The sequence below is a fragment of the Centrocercus urophasianus genome, unplaced genomic scaffold, assembly GCF_019232065.1.
Source record: "Centrocercus urophasianus isolate 14NV4802_14NV808 unplaced genomic scaffold, USGS_Curo_1.0 seq_10, whole genome shotgun sequence".
Taxonomy (NCBI): Eukaryota; Metazoa; Chordata; class Aves; order Galliformes; family Phasianidae; genus Centrocercus; species Centrocercus urophasianus.
The window spans coordinates 14355338-14361580 of record NW_024884142.1 but is presented as its reverse complement, the minus strand read 5'-3'; positions in this window follow the sequence as shown (position 1 = coordinate 14361580).

Sequence of the window (6243 nt, the reverse complement as noted above, 5' to 3'; positions counted from 1 at the left end):
GTGGTGTTGTGGTGTTGTGGTGTTGTGGTGTTGTGGTGTTGTGGTGGTAGCAGAGCATCAGTTGGTATGTTGTTAGCATAGTGTTTGTTGGTTGATAGTGAATAATTTTATTGTAGACATATATCTATATTGTCATCCCTGCATTTTTGTTTCCTTTTTTTCATTTTAGCAGAGAGCTTTTATCTTAGCCCATGTATTCTATTTTGTTTCTAATTTCCTACTTTGTGCTACATGGAGTGAAGTGAGCTGATCACTGTGTAGTTCTTTGCTGTTTTCCAGGTTAATCCACAAGAATCCACATAGTTGTGGAGGATTAAGGTACTTAAAATCAATAAGTACATGATGATATGGTTGTTTTTGATTGACATTCAGTAGACATTGTGATATTTTGAAAATGACTAACAACACCTATATTTGTGTGACAGCTGTTCTAGAAAAGAGACAATTTTGAATTAATAATGTATTAATTTCTGAACTTTGAGTTATTTTTTTGTTTCTTACTTGTGCACCATGTTTCAAATATTCAGCTAAGTCTAGAAAGGAAGGAAAAACAACAACAGGATTTTTAACAGTGAAAGAGAAAATGTAGTGCAGTACTAGTATCAACATCAAACAATACCCTATTTAAATACTTCAGAGTATTGAGTGAATCTATAGGTTTTTCAGTGTGTACTACAGAAGGAACATATTTGTGGCACAAAATGAGTTCAGTCCTAGACTTCACATACTCAGTAAAGATTGTGTATTTGCAGTGTACAGCATAATATGTTGGAAAAGAACTGGAGGAGTTATTATGATATCAGCACAGTGTACAGAATAATTCTCGTTTCAGTTTTGAAATCTGAAATTATTATAATTAGCTTATTAGGACTTTATAAAGATTCAACTTGACTGTAGTCTTAACAAGCTACAGCTTATCTATCTTGCATGTTCTTCCAGTATGTCTATGGACCACATTTATACCAGTGATAAATTTTCTGTATATTACTAGAGGCTCATGGCTTTTGTTTATATAAGGTGCTGACTTACTTTTCCTTTATCTCTTAAGGGATTAATTTTTTTCTTTTTATCAAATGCTGCTGGAATGAGTCATGTAGTAAAACAAAAAACAAACAAACAAAACTGAGTAATTGCTCTTTAGTATTAAAATTCTGTAGGCCATGTCTTTGTTAGTCATGTTTACGATTTTCAGACAGAAAATGCAATCAGTTTGTCAGCCTCACATGCTGTCAGTTTGTCAAATGGTTGAAATGACAGGCTGTTATTTTCCACTTGTAAACAGAGAAGAATACTTATCCTGTATCCAGTCAATACTTTTGCAGTTCTTAATTAGACTCCTGCAGTACACTCACCCTGAGACCATAACAACAAGCAAACTACAGAAAAGTGCCAGTAATTCATGGTAAGTGAAATCAATCTTCCACGAGCATTAAGGTCACTGACTGAACTGCACAGAGGTCTTACTTCCTCAAGTTCATTTTGAAGTTAGTTGAACTGCTAACCTAGATTTCTGGATAGCAGACCCCTGTTTATAAAATATTTATAGGCAACTTACGTGATTTAAAAAAAAAAAAAAATCCTGACAAGATTTCCTCAAGCATCTGAGAAACGTTCTTTGCTTAAAGGGACTTTTAAAAGTGCCTTCAAAAATTAACAAGTTATGTAGCCAGCAAATTGTGAATCATCAAAACATCAGAGTCTCAGTTTTTGTTATGTTAATCAATATGTTTTTCCCCCTGTAATTTCATGTAGTCTAATTTTCAACTGTGCTCATAAGACTGAGAAAGACTTAGCTCCACAGTCTCACCAATGCTGTCCTGTAGTTGACACATATTCTGGTTTCAGATGGGACAGAGCTGATTATCTTCATAGTGTCTGGTATAATGCTATGTTTTGGCTTAAGGGGAGTTAAAAAAAAGCCACTGTTGATAACACACTGGAGTTTCAGTTGTTGCTGAAGAGTGCTGTACAGAGCCAAAGATATTTCACTTTTCCCCTTCTACTGTCCTGCCAGCAAGGGAGCTGACCTAAGCTGGCCAAAGGGATATTCCATAGCACATCACATCATGTGGAAAAAAAGCCATAAAACTGAAGGGCGTTGATTGAGGAAGCCGCCACTGCTCAAGGACTGGCTGGGCATTGGTCAGAGGATGGTGAGTAATTGCTTTGTGCATCACTTGTTTTGTAAATATAAACATATTATTGTTATATAAAATATTATCTTTACTGTTATTTCTCTTCCTCACTTTAGAAAATAGTTCTTTTATCTCAGCCTTCAAGTTTTACTCTTTTTTTTATTCTTTCTCCTACCCCACTGGGAAGAGGGGGAGGTAGTGAAAGAATGTATGTCATTCAGCTGCTGGCCAGGTTAACTGCAACAGCACATATTTATGCATATTTTTTTCTATAAACCATCTTGATCCTTGAGTTTTCTCACTTCTTTTCTATTTTCTTTCTGTCCCACAGCTGAGATGAATTAGTGAAAGGCTGCGAGGGTGCTGTCTAGGATTAAGCCACCACAGGCATGAATCCTAATATGTGAGGAAGAAATTAAAGAGCATAAAAGCAGGCACTGTTGTGTATTGTATAACCTGTTTATGTTTCTTTGTTTAAAGAAAAAAAATTAGTTGTTGGATACATTTAGAATCTTAGTGTTAATTTATCACTGAAACAGGAAATACTGGTTTTCTTTTAAAGTCTGCATCTTTTGAAATCTGTGACATTTCTATGAACATCTGCAAAAAAATCGGATATTGTAGCTGATTTCTTTCTAGTCATAGTCACATTCAGATCATAAGATTGCATTAATTTCACCAAGAAGGCATGCAAAGAAGAATTTTGCTTTCTCTTAAAAACCTACCTAAATGATCTAGTCTTACTTGAGATATGGGTTTAAATTTGCAAATCATTGTTCCTTTGAAGTGTACATTTGCTAGATCTAAGTTTATATCTGCTTTTCATGATAAGCATAACTCTTGACCTCACTTGCTACTCACTCCATTACTATCCACTTTCCTAAAAGATCACAAATGCTCTTTCAAAACGCATGACTGTTTCTGAAAGCATACAGCATCTGATAGGCCAGGATTGAGTTAATGGTGAGCAAAATTAGTAGATGAAATTGAGTCTTACTTAATTGAGTTACATCCTTGGGAATACCATTTAACCAAATTTATTCTGTTCATTCTGGAAAAAAAAAAAAAAAAAAATAGAGAGAAAAGAATAAAGAATGAAATTAAATGAATTTTTAAAATATAGTGACATTCCAGGGAATCTCCAGGAACATTCCAGGGTTAATGTTTTCCTTGGCTGTAAAAAATACCTTCCAAGCATACTTTGTACTATAAACAGAATATATCTACTAATAGGGAGTAATGCACACCCTCATATTAGTGTCACGTACTATTGCAAGATGAAAGTTTTACCAGTGCATGAGTCAATAACCTGTTATTCAGCTTTACTGAAATCAATTTCAGCTTTTATCTTAGAGCATTTTCTCAAAAACTTATGACTCTTTTCCTGATACTGTTGCACTAATTGTAAGTATTTTTAAAAATATCAAACGACATTTTCAATCTCATACAATACAGACTCTTGACTATTTATTCTTTGATTCTAAAATCAATTTGTCATACTGCTTATTAAACAAGTTTCATAGGCTGATATATCTGTATTTGGATACTTGGAGGAACTGTGAAACTCTGGATGCATGGATTAGATATAAATGCTGACCCAAGAGGCACTAATACGGATTGAAATACTGGGTTTTGGTTCTATCAGTGCTCATAGAAAGAATCTTTCAGAAAAGCAGTCAAACACAATGTTACTTTTCATAGAACTATACTGTGAATTTATTGGGACTGAATTGTTCAAAAGCATTCAAGAGAAAAATATTCTTCTGTATGTTTCATGGTTGCTTTTTAACATGGTATGTATAATTACATGATACAGCCCTCTATATAGCCCAAAGAATTCAGTCAATCAATTCATCAATTCATGTTCAGTTGTTTCGTGGTCAATCACTTCTAGATTACATGAATGTCGTATTCCCCTTAAACTTCAATTTCAGGCTTCAGGGTTCTTAAACAGTGAATTTAGACTTTTTTTTTTTTAAACAGCATTTCAGACTTCTGTAAACAAGTGTGAATTCCTTACTGAGAGTAAGAAAATAATGGGTTGATCTCTTACCTCAAGGAAATTTGGTGCATGAGAGTTTTTCATTTAATGAGATAGATGCAATATCTTCCAGCAGTCCTGAATTACTAAGCGCAATATGAGATAATTTAGGAGATTGAAAAGGTTTTTGACATGCATAGGGTCAGAGGGGATGATCCTTAATCATTTTAATGTATTTGAACTTTATGAATGAATCATATTGTACAACACCCTTATAGTCAGACTAATGCTGAATCAGTTTATGTAGGTGTAGTGGTCTATGTGCTGTCTTACTATCCATGCATGCGCTAGTTCTTTGCCCAAGGTAGCAAACCTTACTATTTATTAAAGGCACATAAAGCCTAGTGAGAAATAGTGCATAAATGAAAAATGCACATGGGCTACTTTCTTTTTTTTTTTCTTTTTTTTTTTTTTTATCAAGCTGTGCTGACATTTCTCCCCTGTCATTCTAACATTCCTGCATTCCTAATTCCTGTTTTAGTTCTGGTTTTCCTTTCACTTACTGAAATAGCAATTTTTCCCGACATTCTGCTGATTTTACTGTGATCAGTTGAAGGAGCTAAGGAAAAAAAATAAAACAAAACAATGAACATATATAAATATATGCATGAAATGTGCCTGAAAGTAATGCCTCCTATTTTATTACGTTGGCCCAAGACATCAGAAGTAGATGGCGGTGTTATGACAGTAGAAGGTGAATATTCCTGCCAATTTCCATTCAATTTTGCTGCTTTACAACAGATGGCAGCAGAGGGGCAGTCTGACAAAACATCACCTGATGTGGAAATGTGTATGAAGCAAAGGTGTGGAACTGAATCCCTCCATGCAGAAGATATGGCAACTAAAAATGATTGACAATTGCGGAATGTTTATGGAGACAAAACAGTGAATGGGAACACAGTGAGGTGGTCAGTGCAGTGTGTTTCAGTGGTGGTAACAGCAACACTGTTCAACTTTTCTGAGGCAAATGATTACAAATGTTGTATGTAGGTTCTTGTTCATTGCTGATAAAAAAAAAAATAGTGGAAGCTGTGTTGAAAAACTGTTTTGTAGCTTTGAGTTTGCTCTATCAGTGTTATTGGTCTAAATTTTATCTACTGCAATTTTCATAGAAATAAATAGGAGGCATTACTTCTGGAGTGACAATACATGCATGTGCACACACATATATAAAAGTTTGTTCTACAGAACTTCAGTTACCTGGTAGAAAAGTAGATTTATGTAACATTTGAATAAAATATCTAACTTCTGAGTCATATATCCTGAAGACATGACTGATTTTCGAAGATACCTAGGTTGCTAAGAGTACACAGCAGGAGATGTAAAAAGTTAATAGCTGAGACCAATGAAGAGACAAGTGGGACAAGTGTAAATAGAAGGATGAGAAAAGTATTATAACATAAAAGTTATCTCTAAAATCAATGTCTCTTCACTGTATGTCTTCGTATAGCAGCTCTAATACAACTCTGACAGTAGAGGTCATATAGCCCATTACAAGAATTAAATTACTAATGGGAAAAAAAAAGGGGGGGGGGGGGGGGGGGGGGGGATGGGGGATGAGAAATAGAAAGCTACCTCTGGAAAAAATAAAATGTTAAGTATGTTTTACATGATGGAAAAACGCACGGTGTGTGTAAATCTATGCTACTGTTCGAGGAAGTAAATTCTGTCTGCCTACATTCAACTCTCTCCAGAGAGTTATAAAGTTTTGATAACAGAAGTCTGAGTAATGAAGTGACAAAAAGAAATACAGTTGTTATTTGGGACACCAGCAATAGGAAACTAAACTTTTGTTTCAAGAACTGCTGTTCTTGCAGTCAAATTCTGCTGTTAGATATGAACACGACCTTTTGTGTGATGGCAGTGTTCTGACAAAAAAAAAAAAAAAAAGTTTAACAGAAACCTCAGCACAATGAATACCATAGAAGGCTGCAACAGAAGAATGTGATTTATCTGCTACTCTAAGAACTGTATTGGAAGTAAGAATAGTTGAACTATGTACTTGAAGTATTATAAGAAAGGTTATTAATGAAATCTGGTGGGTTACTGCTTATAATATTAGATAAG